We start from the raw sequence: 17,473 nt of genomic DNA on the forward strand, positions 1-17,473 counted from the left end.
TTCAAGTGAACACACTCGGCCAACCTGCCACAACTGTGTAAATACGTTTATTCATGTTGGCCAGTCCTGGTGTGATATAGCCCGAGGAATAGGAACTGATAAAAATATCCTATGACTTGCTGTTGTTGGCAGTTCTGACAAATGATTTTCTTTGTCCAGTCAAATCAGATCATGTGTGTAATAATAAACAATAGCTCATATGCAAGTGTTAAACTCACTTAATGTAGAAAAGATTGAAAATAGAATATAAAATATAATGTTACATCAGTTAGAGGGATATCTAAAAGTTTCCTCTTGCTCTTTCGACTTTTTGGGTGTTGACGTTGTGCTTTAGGAGAATTAAAGCAGAACTTTACGTGACAAACACATATTTTTGCAAGGCCAACTAATGCTATGTATGCACGCAAGCATATGTAACAGTAGCCAATGAGTTCCAGACAACACTAAAGCAGAGAATTGATTAAGTTGTTTAGCTTGGAAAAACTACCAGCTGCTTATTTCTTGCTTTGTTTGACAATCGAACCTTTAATCTGGGAAACTAAGGAACCAAATCAACCCATTTTCAAAACCACTGAACGATTTTCTTTTTTTCCAGAATAAGAGTTGTAAAAAAATGGGTTGTAGGACTGTCCATTATTGCATAAAATGCCAGGAAGTAAAGCACTGGATCTGAAAAGATTGGTAGTGAAAGTAATGGTGATTGCTGCAGAAACATCTGGATTCAATTGAGCTCTTTATGCGGCCTCAAGCTTTCACGGGACTGAATGGATCTGTGGTTTGGAGTGTAGAGGATTTAGCTCAGTTCAGCAGAATAATGCGGAGGAAAATGAATTGCTTGTTAGATCTTTCATCTGCATTCTCTAGAGTATTCTGCATTGCTGATCATCAAAACTTCAGTATTCGGTAGTTCAGTATCTCTCGTTCATTTATCTCCCATTTCCAAATAATTCAGAAGTGTAACAAACTCTTTTAAAAGCTTTTTTCAAAACCTAGTGAGAGATAAAAAAGCTTTCACTGGGATGGTGCCCTTTAAAAGGCCCTTATATGTACCATAGGTATAGATATGTATGCATTTGGAACCATATGCATTTGAAGCACTAATATACACTTTTTAACTACAAATATGTATAAGTTGAAAGGATACCACCCCAATGACAGCTCTGTGTCTTTGTTTTCAGCCAAACAAATGCATTAAATAATCAAATGCTTTTCAGTAAACAGCATTTTAGTTTAGTGAAGAACATTCTCCCTTAGGGTTGAATGCCTTGCTCAAGGGCACGATGGTTGCAATTCATAAATCAAATGTTTTGAACTTCCAAGCTGTGTCACAGGAAGATCTTTAACCAATTTACCAGCAGCACTAGAAATTTGAAACGTCTAAATACTGAAGAAATAAGCTTAGAAACAAGTCTAATTTGCTTCTTTATATTTAAGTGTATTTTTCTGTAAAAAAAAAAAGTGTTCCAGCTGATATATTTCATTAGTTGTATCCTTAGCCAACTTTCTCTTTCTCTTGTTTATCTAATGCATGCCTTTGAAAGGTGCCAAAAATGGATTTAAATAATATGTTAAATTGTTCTTTTATATTTAAGTAGAAGGTTTGTAACTTTATAAAGTGCAAAAATGACCCAGAAACGATTTTACATGTCAATTTACAACCCTAGAATTTGTCTTTTTTTTTTAAAGAAATTGTCTATTTTTGCTCTATTTGGAATGGTCATGAATAATAAGTAGTACTGTCATGAGCCTCAGAGCAGATCAGGGCCAATGTTAGGGTGTACATCTCGACTGTTACATCACAGTCGGTGTTATGTTGAGCTTGGCCTGTTTCCAGCAGTATTTTGCATGCACTTGGTTTACATAAAAAAGATGAAACAAACACGTTTGAGGCTCATGATATTTCATATGTCTTATTATTCATTTATGTCTAGGTAAATACAGTTTTTTATTCTATGGCACATATGCCCTCAATACAATTTGGATGTTTAAGAAGCTTTTTATGTTACAAATTCATACCTTTACAGTATAAATAGTACCACGGTAATTTTCTTTATTTCTCTATTTTGTTTCTGCTTTTTTCATCTGTGTTCACATCGCTCTGTGTTGCTAATGTGAAAACTTTCTTCAATTAATATTTTGGGCAAACTCTTAAATTTCAGTTCTATTGCCATTTTTTGTCCCCAAGATGCAAGACTGTTCATTTATCATTTTTATTGGCGTTTACAATACATTTTTTGTCTGGTAGGTTTTTGTGTATTTTATGTGTACACAGATGTGTTAAATACAACACAATCAGTGTTTGTTTCGGGACAACAAACTAAGGGCCAGATTTACTAAATGGGGCAAATTAGCATGAGAGCGCAATTCCAAAAAAAGTGCAAATGGGAGTGGTAATATCTGCAGGTTATTTTACTAAAGAAGCACAAATTAAATAACACAGGTGCAACAGCTGATTTACATAATGACCAACAATATACTAAGAGCAGTGCAAATTAGTTTAGGGTCACAAATTAGCAGAGCTGATCTTGAGTTCAGCACCACAGACATTGCAGCAGAAAATGTGGGTTGTGTAATCCCAGCTAACGAAGCCATAATACACTGAAAAGAACTGGAGGACAAAAAATGTCTTTGTTACACATGCTACATGTAATAATTATAGTAGTAACAGATAATAATGCATAATTACATGCAACTAACCCTAAACCAAACCCTAACCCCAACCCTATAGTAAGTACATGTTGTTAATGATTATTACTTAGTACTTAAATGTATAATTACACTGTAACAGTGATGCCGTAAAATAAAGTGTGACCCAAAAAAGTTTTGAAACGTCTGGTATTGTGTGACTAGTGACTCATCTTTAATTTACTTCAGCAAATAAAAAATAACATGGCTTGCAAACAATATTTTTGAATAATATGATCCTCTGGCATTCCAAATAAACTGTTAAATGATAAAACAATCCTCTGCATTGTATCACGCTTTCTCTGCTCTCTGTGATATATTTTCTTTTGCAATAATTGCAGCCATTTCAAGCACAAAGACATGTTTTTTTCTGCGTTAAATAAAAGCGTACTGCACACTGGATGAATACCCCACAGATTTTATTGTATATGATGACTTTGTACCTGTGGATATCCTGAGATGAAAACCTTTATTCTTTTCAAAATCCTTATGAAGCTGTCCAAGTGCTGAAACGTTTCGAGTACAAACCTTATCTTCCATATTTGTGAATAATTTTTTAAGATTACACTGATCATCTGTACCCTTCCATTTAAAAGCCTGCTAATTTTAACTCCATGACTGAAAGAAATTTATTTTTAAAGGTTTTAATATAATTTCAATACAAATGAAAACAAAGGTTTTTTTACATCAATCTTTTTCCTTTGTTTAGTTTTTCTGTTTACTAATTCCGCCATCTAAATAGGGAATCGGCATGGTGCCAGCGGAACTTTTAAAGGGGATGAGAGATGAGATTCTCATTGGTTTATTGCACGTTATGCCAAAAACACAACCATTACTCATTACGAGAATAGGAACAACCCTTTTAGTCTGTGCGCACAAACCATTTTTCCTGTCGTTAAATTATCAAAAGTGGATTCGAACATGCCCCTTAAGACTGTGCGACATGCTCTTTAGACAATGCGCTTAAATCGTTAAAATAGGGCCCAAGGTGTTGCATACCACAACACAGAAAATGTTTACAAAATTAGCACATACTGTCTTGGAGTGTGGTTGTTTGTGTTTCTACCATTTCTTAGTCACCTTAGTCTGAAAACGGACATAATAAGAAAAAAGTCTAGATTACTGAGTTTGATTTCTCAGTGCAGCTCTGTTAATGCTGCTGTCAGTCATCCCTTACTGTGTTATGCTGTTGTCCTCTGGAGGGCCGTCTGTTGTAAACAGCTACAGGAAATGATGACAGTTAGATGCATGACATAAATGTTTTCAGTGAGGTCAGTTCCAGGATGGTGGGTTTGTGTATGTGCGTAAGAAAAATAAGCAGGGAATTTTTACACTTACAGTATGATGTTTGTGCCCGATAGTGCAGTTACGGGCATTATAAATCAACAAAACTAAACAAGGATTTTTGTTTTACAATGCATTTGACCACCATCTGAACTCATTCGAAAGCTCCACCATTTTAGAGGCTTCTTATATAAAATTAAAAATTCTATAACTTTAAACTATCACAAGGATCAATAACAACAGGTAACCTTATGGCCTCAAATGGCCACCCAAGAACAGGAAGTACAGAGAATGTGTGTGTGTGTGTGTGTGTGTGAAAACAATCACCCATCCATAATTCCCTTTCTCAGCATATAAACTTATACAGTATGATGATATGCCAACCCCTGCCAAACATTTGATCGTAAAACCCAGTGGAGCCTGTTGGACCTGTAAATGCCTGTTTGGGTGATTTTAGTCATTATAGAGATGTTGGAAAAGATAGTGGAAGTGCTGTGTACAATCATTATGTAGACATAAACAAAGTTGTACCCAGAGCCATGTCCCATCTTATAATCACAAGACAAATTATGACCCTAATGCTGTGAATTATTGAGGTTGTCTGTTTATGTCAATAGTTTTGGTTGTAGTTATTGTACAACCTACCCTAGGTGTTTAGATATCCATTGGATTGAACCATGTGATGTGTTTATTGATTTGTTTTGATGTTCATTCGTTTTGTTGAAAGTTTGTAACTGTGTGTATTTATTTGCAGATTAGTAATTGGATATGTGTTAAGAAAGTCTATGATCTCCAATTGATGGGGCCAAAGTTTGTTTCATTAAACACTCATTAGAGTATTAATAGATTGTCTGCTTAAAATCTTAATATAACACTTTGTTGTTATGGTTCCTTAACCTCATCCCCTTACCTTAACCCTAGCCCTAAAAAGCTACTAATACTCAACTTAAACTCTAAAAAAGTTTTTGATGTAGGTGCTACTTAACTATATTTAATTTATAGTAAAAAAATGTATAAAGGAGATCATAAAAATAAAGTGTAACCTATATATGAAGAGTTTGGTTCCAAAACGCAATAAATCCATTTTGACTCATTTTGGTAACAACGTGTTTCTATACTAAGAAAGTGACAAAATGAAAACCCCTATTTTTTGTTACAAACTTTTATACAGCATCTTTAGGTTATAATAATATAAAAAATCCATATTTTAATTTTCAAAGATTTATTATAAAAACACAAAATGAGAAAAAAATCCATGAGAAGTTTTTTTATGCTATAAATCTATTGAATCATAAATGTGCAATCATCTTTGCAATGTTCATTACATTTAGTTGACTACTCGTATACACTGATATAAAAAATAAACATTATTGGTATTAATGAAAACACTTACTTTGTCATATTAAGAACACTGTCATTGCTTACAACCCAGTCTCACCCCATGGCGTCAATATTTGACGACACTTGACTATGCGTCAATATGTTGACGCGGAGGGTATACCTTTCGCGTCATTTTTTGACGAACTGGGGACTTCAATACTATTACGTCCGTTGCATTTTCTTTCCTATTTTCTTACCATTTTCGCGTCGGTTTAGGGTTAGATTTACATAATGACATCCCTACCCAAACCTAACTCTAACCTCAACGCCAGGTGACAACTGTTTAATTTCGGGTACCTAACTCTAACCCCAACGCCAGGTGACAACTGTTTAATTTCGTGTACACTGTTTAATTTTGCGTAATCTAACCCTAAACCGACGCGAAAATGGTAAGAAAATAGGAAAGAGAATGCAACGGACGTAATAGTATTGAAGTCCCCAGTTCGTCAAAAAATGACGCGAAAGGTATACCCTCCGCGTCAACATATTGACGCATGGTCAAGTGTCGTCAAATATTGACGCCATGGGGTGAGACTGTGTTACCTTGGGACGTCGTAGCTGAACTTTTTTGACATCGATCAGCTGTAAAATGTTTTGGTCCTGCTTGATTTCGTTGACTTCAAGGAAAATAATGGAAAGTTTTTCATAAGATCCCCTGAGATCAATGTGTTAGCATGACAGAAGTTTGATGCTTTCAAGAGAACAAGCAACATCCAACATTTTTTCTTCGCCTGAGTGCCTCTCATGTAAATTATTAGATGTTGATGGCTTACGTTTCTTCCCCGCCACAGAAAACCACCACAGGTTTATCAATGCCATCAAAATGACTATTTTGTTTTTGTTTGTTTGTTGGTCACAGAGTACAAAGTAGATGAGGAAAACTAGGATTCTGTGTGTATTCAAAGTGGCGCCATTATTGTTTACAATGCACGTGGTGTGCTGTGATTGGTTAAGCAGATTTATTGCATTCTGCAGAGAAAGAGGACTGCCGTTTGTTGCGGTTTGGGAAAAAGGGAGAAAAGATGACAGAATAACATGGCGGATACTGGATTTTACGTAAAATGAAGAATTGACTTTTTAATACTGACCTAATACAATACTGATTTTGGCAGTAACTTTTTTTAAAAATGGCATTTATCGCAATTTGGAACAAAACTCTTCATATATTTAATGACATATATTAAGAGGCAGGTATATAAGTGTAGATACTAAAGAACAATATATGTGCTGTGTTTACTATTTAAGGAAATGTTCATTAGCATTCTATGGAAAGATAATCCTCGGAGAACCAAAGTGACCTGTTGTTTAATCTTTGTGCTTTTTGGTGTTACAACATCTGAAAACTTGCTCAACAGTTACATATTTCACACGCCATTACTATCCACTGAAACATTAATTCTAGTTGGGAGTTCAGCAACCTGACATTTTGTCCCAGAGTTTAGTTATTCATAAAACAATAATGCACATTCTTTGTGACAGAACCCTTTCTGTCTTGGGTTAGACTTCTTGAAGCATTCTGGGAAGGCGCCAATTGGCGAATCATTGCCCAGAGCTGCGGTAAATCAGGCGAGGCAACAGAAGTACAGCAGAGCCGATGTTGATTAACTCACATAAATGTTCAGTGCTCCTTTAAAAGGGCTGAAGGGAAGATAAAGTCATTGCGAATGCTTCCATAACAACCCTCTAATGACTTTTTGGTAATCGCCCATGTGGTAAACATCAAAACTTAACGTTACACTGTTTGCAATCAAGGGAAAAGGAAAGAGAGATACAGTGAGCAATGGAGTTGGCAACATTAAGAGAAAAGTCCAATTCTAGACTTGGAGCATTTGTTAACATGAGAACCAGCTTCTGCTTCATGGGTGTGTTCTGGGTTTTGGCCCCATTGACTGATTACTCTCATTTGCAGTTTGTTTACAAGTGAAGCAATAGCATATAAATAATGTTTTGGGTGTTACTGATTTCAAAGCACCTGCATGTGGTTTAAAGAAATAAATATGATACATAATTTTAAATGAATAAAATAATTTTAGATAGAAGTCAAACAGGGATATGTTTATACAAAATAAAAGCAATGTAAGAACATATCAGTAACAGAGGGTGCTGCTTTTTTTAATGTTTTGTTGTTTAATGTTGAGAGTCCAGATTTAGGTTCGGTTTCCCAGACAGGGTTTAAGTCTAGTCCCAGACTAAAATGGATCTTTGAGTTGTCTTAATTGAAAAAAGCATGCACTGATATCTTTAGATAGATCAGTGGTATTTTTAGTCTCAAGATGCACACCAGAAATGTTTGTTTTTTTCGTATGATTGTAAAAACTACTTAAATGTCCTAGTCCTAGGCCTGACTAGTCCTGACTTCTAAACCTTGTCTAGGAAACCACCTCTTGGTGTTTACAAAAATCTCACATTTGGATAGAAAAGACCATCTTTGCAGACCACATGGATGCAATTATTGAATTATACATTCCTGAAACCGATTTTGCTGATCACTCAGGTTTGGCCAGCTGTGTTGAGCACACACATTGTTATCTATCATTCATTTAGATAATTGCTTGCAGATGTGTTGAATCGACCTGCTCAAGGTGAGAAGATACTGAAGGAGCTCTTGAGTTTTTGAGGGTGGTTAAACTTTATTTGTTCTGGGCTGGGGACCAAGGGAGCAAATAATCATGTAGTGTTGAAAAGCTGTTTAGGTTCAGTGGCTAATACTTTAAGTTTCCCAAAAATAATAAAACAATTCCACACATTTAAAATCCAGGCTAAAGTCTCATAGTCTAATAATCAAAGTTTGATTTCTGATCTTACTCAGTCAATATTTAAGATGTCATATTTCACAGAATGTTCTTTGCATCATGTAGGATAATTTTATGTAGAAAACCTGGTCTCAATGTTAATACGTAGTTCAATACGTAACTTTCGAAAACACAAAACTTAATATGTAACTTTCGAAAACTTTTTCTATGTTTAAAAAATGCTGAAGGGTACAATGTTGATTTGCTATTTGCAAAATGTAATCATAGCATTATAACATATTTACAGCTAAAAAACATTTACATATTTTTCATATCATAAAGATTTCTGTATAATTTTCCTTTAACCATTTTAAGGATAAGTTACCACAATAACCCTTCCGTAAACCTTAGCCTAACCCCAAAACCTTTTTATACCGATATTTTAAAAATACTTAATGTATTTTTTTTTATTCTGCAAGGTAATGGACAGAAATATGTACTGTAGGAAAATATTTGTAACAGTAGTAACAATATAGCATTTTAAAGATATTTAAAGCTGCTATTACAGTAACCTACACAAAACTGTTTATTAAAATCATGTACTGTTATCCTTTGTGGTCCTTTGTGGAGTATATGAAGAACAGAGAAGTATTAAAGGGATGGTTCACAAAAAAAATTAAATCCTGTCATCATTTACTCACCCTCATGTTGTTACAAACCTGTATAAATTTCTTTGTTCTGATGAACACAAAGGAAGATGTTTTGAGAAATGTTTGTAACCAAACCATTTGTGGACCTCATTTACTTCCATAGTTTTATTTTTTCCTACTATGGAGGTGAATGGGGTCTACGAAGAGTTTGTTTACAAACATTTCTCAAAATATCTTCCTTTGTGTTTATCAAAACAGAGAAATTTAAGTGGGTTTGTAACAACATGAGAGTGAGTGAATGATTACAGAACTATCCCTTTAAAGTTATTTCCACTAAAATGTTAAACCAGCTTCTTTCTGTCAAGGCGTGCAATTTAAATTTCAAACGTACATCGACTAAAAGATGGCATTGGCGCAATCTTTGAAATGCATGCCAGGTATCACTGCCATAAATGTGTCGCTGCAACGCTATCTCACAAGAATTCATACATATTTTACGAAGATGGCTATTTCGAATCAATATGACCACATTCGTAAGTTTTGGTATTATGTGCCTTAACCCCTGTAACGTTGGGGTTAGGAGTGGGGTTAGGGGTTTGGTTTCATTCTTGTTTTTTCATGAGAATCGTACGATTTTGCACGAATAACTTAATATGAATTGAAACAAATTAGTCAACTCGTTAAATATGTACGATTTCTCGTGAGATCAGGCTGGGCGTAAAGCTTCTTGAGGTGCAATATTTGAATTTAAAGGGATAGTTCACACAAAAATAAAAATTCTGTCATCATTCACTCACCGTCGTGTTGTAACAAACCTGTATACATTTATTTACTTTCACAAACATAAAGAAAGAAAATTTGAGGAATGTTTGTAACCAAACAGCACCACTGACTTCCATAGTATTGTTTTTTACTACTATGGAAGTCAACGAGGCCTCTGATTGGTTTGGTTAGAAACGTTCCTCATTTTTTTTCCTTCGCGTTCATCACAGCAAAGAAATTTATACAGGTTGTAACATGGAGAGAGTGAGTACATTTTCATTTTCGGTCGAACTATCCCTTTAAATTCATAACAAACTCGAGATTTGACGTTTACATTCGCTGCTGAGAACTCGGATCGAGATCGTAGGATAAAGGCTTGATTTTGGATCTGTTCCTCGCAATTGTATTTGAATTTTAAAGATGTGAATTACAGCGAATGAATAAAATGTACATCTTTTGTGAATTTATGTTGTGTTTTGATGTTATTGTTGCAAATGAGAAGACTGCATAGGAGAAAAAGCATTTTGTGTGTCATGACAAACAAACTAAATATTACAAAATCGTTAAATTATTACAGAAATATTGTTCATTTTAAGGTTTCCAAGTGTAGTCTTGTTTAATGTTATCTAATTCTCTGAAAGTCATTAACATTGTATTAGGTAAATGAGTAAACTGACTTAAATAAGTCATAAAATACAACTGAAAACACATCAATAATATAAGTAAGAAAACTGCTTCATTGCTTACAGTGTTTAGTTTATCTGTCATATCTGTTCTATAAGAAACACTATATTTGAACTATAATAAATTCCTTTAAAAAAAACGAAAATTTTTGTTTACAAAGTATACGAATTTTGCTGTACATGTGACTGTTGCAGCTGCCAACAACAGTTAAGAATGAGTTTCCTGGAGGATGAGAGGTAATTAAGTCCAAGATGTCCCCTGAGTATTTATTTAGGAGCTTACGCAGAAAGCATGCCCCAGATATGGACGTGTGCTCAGACCTTATCACTCCCAGCAAAGAGCATGTCTGAAGAAAGGCAGATTAGGCAATGGGTGCTTCAGGAATGTGTCTCAATCTCTACTGATTTTTCTTGAGTGCTACGAGTTGACCTAGTGATTTGGAAGTTACCTTGGGTCGTCAACAGAATATGACACCTACTATTAAAGGAAATTGTTTTAAATTCATGACAGAGCTTTATTTGCTTTCTTTTTTGGACTCAAATCAAATCAAAGAAGTAACAAAACGTGATCATGTGCAAACTACAGATCAATAAGATGTTTTCTGACATACACATTATTGTGCGTGTCATTGTACAACAAAACAAATGTGATTAAATGTGATCAATTGACTTGTTTTAGACAAGACCATTTACTGTATAGTGAATCATACTTATTTGCGTCAGTTTGGAGCATGCAAAACAAAGATGATAAGGTGAGTCACTCCGTTTGGAATAAAGCCCAGCTGTTGTATATAAAATGTCCACCTTAACTACAAAACAGATTACAGTTGTTGTTGTTGTTATTTTACAAGAAGAAGTATGTTATTATAAATATTGTTAAACTACAGCTATAGGCTATTCAAAAATGATCCTTATAAAAATTGAATTATACTGGCCATCCGACCTGTCTATTTTAACTATAGTCAAGGTTATCTATCCAGCCCCTGTAATCCAAAACAGATAATAGCAGCACTTCTCATGACCTTCAACCTTTTGATGTCAGATGACTAATGTGAGCACTTTTCCAGAAGACTGTATGCTTTAGTCTAGGACATAAATCAAGGTTCTTTTTCCACAGCCAAGGAACAGATGAGGTTAAGTGGACAAAGAGATGAGATGTTTGTGGCTCCTTTCCAACATGTATTCCTCTGACAGTAAATAGTTTTCTACTGTCTACAGCAGTGGTCACCAACCTTGTTCCTGGAGATCTACTGTCCTGCAGAGTTTAGATCCAACCCCAATCAAACACACCTGAAGCTGCTACCTTAAAAATTGGAGGCAGGTGTGTTGAAGCAGGGTTGGAACTAGGGTTGGTGACCACTGGTCTACAGTTTCACAAAGCCATGGACATTCGAATCAGTGAAATATAAATTTTATAAAACACAAAAATAATTGTTTGACACTTGGCCCATGCTTGTCACATGACTCACGACTCAAACTATGGCTTACTCCCAACTCCCATCACATATTGACGTTTAATCAGCACCCCTCTCACTTTTTAACGATGCACAGGGTACTTCATTGCTTTCAATGAAAAACATTTGTCGTCAATAAGACAAACGACAGGCATGGGAACTTTACCGTCATTGTAAAGGGTCACTGTTTTAAGACACTTGTGCGCACCTAACCCTACCCCTAAACAGAGTCACAATTCAATCAAAAACTGTAAACATTCCCACTGTTTCAATTTGTATGAGCAGTGGAGACATATGCGTTCAACGTCTCCATTTGCCTGAAAACTGTGCACTCACATATTCAAAAACGGCTGACTTTTATTGTAAAGTAGCTTTGACGTTCATGTGTGATGTGCGTTTTCACATCAGCATTGGTTTATTACAGTGTACTAGGTATTTACTGAAAATGTATTATACTTTTCCTTAGTCTACCAGCCAGTATAAATCATCATGAACTTTACCCAGAGGCGGACAGTAGTGACGTATAATTGAAGAGTTTGGTTCCAAAACGCAATAAATCCATGTTGACTAATTTCGATAAAAACGTATTTTCTATACCAAGAAAGTGACAAGATGAAAACCACTATTTTCTGCTACAAACGTTCACATGGCATCTTTAGGTTATAATAACATTAAAAAATGTAATCCATAATTTGATTTTCAAAGATTTATTATAGAAATATTATATTATTATATATTCAACAAAATGCAATAAATCCATGACAAGTTTTTTTTTTTCAAAATGCTATAAATCTATTAAATTAATATGTAAATGTGCATTCATCTTTGCCATGTATTCATTTAGTTGACTAGTGGTATACACAGATTAAAAAAAATAAACATTAATGAAAACACTTACTTTGTCATATTAAGAATACAGTCATTGCTGCTGTCATCCTTGGTGATGTCATCGCTGAACTTTTTGACAGCGATCAGCTGTAAAATGTTTTGGTCCTGCTCGATTTTCTTGACTTAGAGTAAAATAATGGAAAGTTTTTAATAAGATCCCCTAGGTCAATGTGTTAGCATGACAGAAGCTTGATGTTTTTAAGAGAACAAGCAACAGCCGACATTTTTCCTCTCGCATAAATTATTCGATTTTGATAGCTTACGTTTCTTCCCTGTCACAGAAAACCACCACAGGTATATCAATGCCATCAAAATTATTATTTTGTTTTTGTTTATTTGTTGATCATGAAGTAGATGAGGAAAACGTCTCGGGTTACGAATGTAACCATTGTTCCCCGAGAAGGGAACGAGACGCTGCGTCGCCGAAGCTACGCTATGGGAACGCCCTCTGCGTGATTGCGTCTGAAGCACGTATGTCAAATCAGTCCAATGGTCAAGTGACACGTCATAGGCGGGTGACGTGGGAACCAGGAAGCTATAAAAAGAGCACCCAGCAAGCCAACTTCAGCTAAATTGTGCCGAAGCAAGGCGAGACAGGGATGCAGGGAGTATGGCAGGGAGACGCAGCGTCTCGTTCCCTTCTCGGGGAACAATGGTTACATTCGTAACCCGAGACGTTCCCCTTCGAGGGAACTCGAGCTGCGTCGCCGAAGCTACGCTATGGGAACGATGTACCAAAACACCATACTACCAAATGCCTGTCTGTGTGTAAAAACGCGCACAGCTTAAGACATGAGCACCTGGGCTCCAGGCGTAGCACCAACATCTAACTCGTAAAACCGAACGAATGTGAGCGGAGAGGACCAGCCTGCCGCATCACAGACATCCTGCATTGAAGCCCCTAGCCACAAGGCCTTAGAGGCTGCCATACCCCGGGTAGAATGAGCCCTGACGGCGATAGGTGAAGGCCGTCCAGTGGTCTCATAAGCCAGAGAGATAGTCTCAACTATCCACTTACTGAGTGTCTGCTTGGTCGCCGGCAGGCCTTTCTTGGGCGAGCCAAAGCACACAAACAGTTGCTCAGACCTCCTCCACAAAGAAGATCTGTGAACATAGGCATCCAGTGCTCGCACTGGACACACCAAGTTAAGCTATTCCTATCCCTAAATGGGGGAGGACAGAGGGCCTGAAGTACGACAGGTCGTGGCACATTAGTCGGTACCTTAGGCACATAGCTGGGCCTTGGGTACAAGAAAGCCTTAACCATCCCCGGTGCGAATTCAAGGCACGTAGGGGAAACCGACAGGGCCTGAAGGTCACCCACTCTCCTCAGAGAAGTGACTGCCAACAGAAGTACTGTCTTAAGTGCCACAAACTTGACTGGAACGGTCTCAATGGGCTCAAACGGAGCCATGGACAGACCTTCCAGCACAACGGCCAGGTCCCAAGCTGGGACCCTGGGTCGGACTACAGGCCTCAGCCTCCGAGTGCCACGAAGGAAGCGAACCACCAGCGGGTCTCTCCCAAGGGATTGCCCGACCAAAGGAACATGGTAAGCCGAGATGGCCGCCACATACACCTTCAGTGTAGAAGGAGATAACCCTGCGGTGAACTTTTCCTGCAGAAACTCCAAGACTGTACCAATTGGGCAGTTCACAGGGTCATGCAGGTGTTTGCTGCACCAGGAAGTAAAGACTCTCCATTTAAAGGCATAAAGCTTCCTCGTGGAGGGAGCTCTGGAGTGAAGAATGGTCTCAGCAGCCTCAGCTGAGAGACCAGATTCTATGAGTCTGGCCCCCTCAGTGGCCAGACCCACAGTTTCCATAACTCTGGGCGGGGGTGAAGAATCGAGCCACCCGCCAGAGAGAGGAGATCCCTCCTGACGGGTATTTCCCAAGGTGAGCCGTCGAGGAGGGACACCAGGTCCGAGAACCATATTCGGTTCGGCCAGAGTGGGGCAACCAGCAACAAGCGGACGTTGTTGCGACGAACCCTTTCCAGAACTCCCGGGAGCAGAGCGATCGGGGGAAAAGCGTACAGCCGTAGCCTCGGCCATGGCTGAACCATGGCATCCAGTCCCAGCGGTGCTGGATGTGTGAGAGAAAACCATAGCGGACAGTGTGTCGTCTCTCTGGACGCAAACAGATCCACTTCCGCCTGGTAAAATCTCGTCCAGATGGACTCCACCACCTGAGGGTGGAGCCTCCACTCCCCGGGCCTCAGCCCCTGTCTCGACAGGACGTCTGCTCCCTGATTCAGACACCCGGGAATGTATACTGCTCTGAGGGACAGCAACTTCCCCTGTGTCCACAGAAGGATATGCCGCGCCAATTTGTACAAAGGGCGTGAACGCAAACCCCCCTGGTGGTTGATGTACGCGACTACCGACGTGTTGTCTGTCCGGACTAACACGTGATGGCCCCGCAGGTGAGGGATGAAACATCTCAGGGCGTAAAACACTGCCATCATCTCTAGGCAATTTATGTGCCAGCTGAGCTGTCTGGCCCCCCATAATCCATGAGCCAGATGGCTCCCCATAGTTGCTCCCCAGCCTGTGAGGGAAGCATCCGTTGTCAGTGTAACTCGACGGTACTGAGCCCCCAACATCAGTCCTTGGTAGAGAAACCATGGTCTCTTCCAAAGATCTAAGGCACGAAGACATCTGCGCGTGACCTTGATCAGACGGAACGGGTTGCCCCTCTGGGAAAACCCTTTGGTTTTGAGCCACCACTGTAGCGGTCTCATGTGAAGCAGCCCAAGGGGTATCACATTGGACGCTGCTGCCATGAGCCCCAACAACCTCTGAAATTGTTTTACAGTGTGTGACTGGCCTAACTTCACTCTGCCTACAGCCAAAAGAATGGATTCCACACGAGCAGGGGACAGATGTGCCTGCATTGTCGTTGAATCCCATATAACGCCAAGAAAAGCTGTCCTCTGTACTGGAGAGAGCATGCTTTTCTTTGCATTTAGCCTTAACCCCAGTTCTCTCATGTGGGTCAGCACAGCATCTCGATGCTGCGCTGCCATACTCTCTGATTGGGCTAAAATTAGCCAATCGTCTATGTAGTTTAAGACACGGATGCCCCGGAGTCGTAATGGAGCCAGCGCTGCATCCATGCACTTTGTAAATGTACGGGGTGACAGAGATAGACCGAAAGGGAGAACCCGATATTGGTAAGCCACGCCCCCGAAGGCGAACCTCAGGAATCTCCTGTGTTGCGGGAGGATAGATATGTGAAAATACGCGTCTTTTAGATCTATCGTCACAAACCAGTCCTCGGATCTGATTTGTGTGACGATCTGCTTTATAGTTAACATCTTGAACTTTAGTTTTGCAACAGACCGGTTCAGATGACGTAGATCTAAAATCGGACGTAACCCCCCGTCTTTCTTTTGAACTATGAAATAGCGGCTGTAAAACCATGACTCCCTGTTGTGAGGAGGAACACATTCTATGGCTTCCTTGCACAAGAGAGTTTCTACTTCTTGTTCCATTGTTAGAGTCTGCCCAGCACCCACTATGGTAGATAACACGCCGTTGAATTGGGGTGGCTGGTTGCAAAACTGAATTTTGTAGCCCTTTTCTATTATTTGCAGAACCCACTGAGACACGTTTGGCAGGAGTTTCCACGCTGCCAAATTTTCTATAAAGGGGACCAGCCTCTCGAGACTGGCTTTTTGTGTACTGCTTAAACTTTTCCCGGTGCCCTGAACCAAACTGGCAGGGTTCAACCTGGGTGATATTAATGCCTCCCTCCTCGGAGAGAGGTGTTGCGTGCCCCGCGCACGAGGCACACAAGAATATGAAGCCGCTGTGCCCCGAAACACACACTGCGGCGGGGTTAACACACTGGCATCCCGAGGTTAACCTAACCGGTTTCGTGGGAAGCGAAGGCGATTTTAATGATGACGCCGCAGCGGGGGAGAGATAGCTCGCAAGCGTCTGCTCCACCCGGGGCATCGTTAAATATCCGTGCTCACCCATCCCCACAATGTTGGAATACATGGTGGCGTGAGGGGTATGAACACGGGCTGAATACGGAGCTTTCCATGATCTCGACAGCTCGCTGTGGAAATCAGGAAAGAAAGGCATGTTGCGCCGCGAAGGTTGAGGTTTCTGTTTTAAAAAGCGCTCATCTAACATACTCTGAGGACGCGCGCTCTGAGTCTCCGCCGGCCAGTCTAATTTTAAGCGAGCCACGGCATTAGTAACAACCTCCATCAAATCATCGAACGCGGGGGACGAATGAGAAGGCTCCTCAGCGTCCACCACGTCGACAGACATAATATCGACTTCCTCGGACGACGATAAATGCAAATCTGGGCTCCCACCCTGGGCGGAAGAAACCGCAGCGCGTGCTTCCGAATCCAGAGACGGGGCACTAGATCCCGCGGGTGAAGGCTGAGAAAGGGGGAGACCCGTCTCAAGCTCGTCCGCGAGATCTAGTTGTGATCCACCCTCCTCGAAGAGTGCGAGCCGCGAGCGCAACGTACGGAGCGGCATCCTATCACAATGTGCACAACCACCCCTCTCAAGAGATGATCGTGCGTGTTGTGCCCCGAGGCACATAACACAGAGATGATGCGAGTCATCGCTCGTAATGAAACGAGGACACGGGGAAGCACACTCCTTAAAACTTTGTTTGGACTTAGACATGATAATGACACACACTCGCTTGCTGAGGCACAAAGAGCTGAAGTTGGCTTGCTGGGTGCTCTTTTTATAGCTTCCTGGTTCCCACGTCACCCGCCTATGACGTGTCACTTGACCATTGGACTGATTTGACATACGTGCTTCAGACGCAATCACGCAGAGGGCGTTCCCATAGCGTAGCTTCGGCGACGCAGCTCGAGTTCCCTCGAAGGGGAACTAGGATTCTGTGTGTATTCAAAGCGGCGCCCTTATTTTTTTCAATGTGTGGAATGGTGCGCTGTGATTTGTGATTTGAGCG

Source organism: Paramisgurnus dabryanus, chromosome 4 (genome assembly GCF_030506205.2).
Source record: "Paramisgurnus dabryanus chromosome 4, PD_genome_1.1, whole genome shotgun sequence".
NCBI lineage: Eukaryota > Metazoa > Chordata > Actinopteri > Cypriniformes > Cobitidae > Paramisgurnus > Paramisgurnus dabryanus.